The 1,728-nt window shown below is 42.5% G+C and overlaps 1 long non-coding RNA gene across 1 annotated transcript; it reads right to left on the bottom strand.

Annotated features, from left to right (window-relative positions):
- Window positions 1-601: 601 nt before the first annotated feature.
- On the bottom strand, window positions 602-1,447 carry LOC124290009. The gene is made up of 3 exons (XR_006901810.1): window positions 1,381-1,447; window positions 919-956; window positions 602-664 (listed from the first exon to the last, which is right to left on the bottom strand). It is a non-coding gene; the product is annotated as an uncharacterized LOC124290009 (long non-coding RNA).
- Window positions 1,448-1,728: the final 281 nt, after the last annotated feature.

Here is a 1,728-nt window from a genome sequence, read left to right as displayed (position 1 = left end):
CATCGTTAATCGAGACTTGACTGGTCAGCGATATGTTGACGAAATTTTCTGTCCTGTCGTGGCTCCACTGGCTAGGAATTGTCGGCAGGAATTTTGAATTCCAAGATGATAATGCCAGACCACATCGTGCCCAAGTTGTCACCCCTAACCCGACGAGAGTGGGTATACAGACTTTTGGACTGACCCTCTAAGTTCCCGTGACAACTCCCCAATTGAGCATCTGTGGGACGTTCTCGGCCGGAGGACCGTGTACACCCGTCAATCTGGCCCACCTTGGGGTAGCTCTTCAGGCGGAATGGCGGGCAATACCTCGGGCAAACATCCGGGAGGTTAATCAACAGTATGCCATCAAGGTGTCGTATGTGTCGCCAAATATGGTGGATACCCAAGATATTGAACTTCACGCCCGAAATTGATTTTGTGGACATTTAGAGCAATTACACATTCACTGTCATTTCATCATTTCCTTTATTTTTGTCGGTAGTATAGTTAGGACAAAAATTATAGAATGGGATCAGATCGACCTTTCAAGTCTCTGCATTGTAACATTTAAAAGAGACATGTTATAAGGCAGTGTCACCTGACATAATGAAGTCGTCCTCCTGATTTTCAGCTTCGTTGGTAGGGAAGATATCACGTGACCGTCTATACAACTCATTTTCGACTAAAATATACAAAACACCTCATAACAGAACGTGGAATATCACACATGAAACATTGCAAGGATAACGTTGATTGGAGAGACGGGGACGTCAAAGGAGCTCTTATTCAGGTAAGTATCGGCAGTATAATACAAAATATTTGACTCCATGTAGAAGAGGTCCTGTACCACAGTTGCCACCTGCAGTCTGATTCCAAAATTCAGTTATTTTATCATTGAGTTGTACAAATGACAATAAGATGATTGATAAAACATACCCATGTCGCAATTTGCCGCGTTTTGATAAACTTGAGTCCTGGAAGAAAACTGAAATAACTTATATGTGTGACAAAGACAAGCAATGTAAATCATCTTCAACAAACAACTTTAAACATCTCACATTGTAAGGGAGTGGGAGAAGAAGGAGACGTGTGGCATCATATATTAGCCCTTTTCTCTGTGTGCATGGAGCATCCGTGAGTGAGTGAGTTTAGTTTTACGCCGCTTTTAGCAATAATACAGCACTATCACGGCGGAGACACCAGAAATGGGTTTCACACATTGTACCCGTGTGGGGAATCGAACTCGGGTCTTCGGCGTGACGAGCGAACGCTTTAACCACTAGGCTACCCACCGTCCCCGTGAGTATGTGTTCAAATGTGTTTGTGTGAATTTGGATTAGCGTGAGCTTCCATGTTTTGTGTAAAATGTTTCCAGGTATGTCATTGTAATATACTCACGCCGTAACGTTCTTTTCTCCTTTGATATTTTCCTTCTGACCTGGAAAGAGAAATGTTCGGTGTTATGCTGCACCGTGACCGTTAACAAGATATTACTGTGACAATCAATAAAATACCTGATTGTAAACGCACAATATATATATGATATTACTTCCAGTATTTAAACTGCCTTTTAGGTTAGACATAATTGTTTCTGTTTTGCCAAAATGTTATATCAGCGAAACCTGTGATTTACAGTTCAGTACAAATATCCACGGGCTGCTTTGTCTTCCGTCGGATACACACGATGCCCACGATAACGACGGCAAGCAAAACGCCTCCACATACAGCCCCAACCACGATGTTGAT

The sequence above is a fragment of the Haliotis rubra genome, unplaced genomic scaffold (assembly GCF_003918875.1).
Source record: "Haliotis rubra isolate DU_JTF1 unplaced genomic scaffold, ASM391887v1 Scf454, whole genome shotgun sequence".
Taxonomy (NCBI): Eukaryota; Metazoa; Mollusca; class Gastropoda; order Lepetellida; family Haliotidae; genus Haliotis; species Haliotis rubra.
Note: the sequence above shows the minus strand (reverse complement) of the source record. Positions and strands in the feature narration are given on the sequence as shown.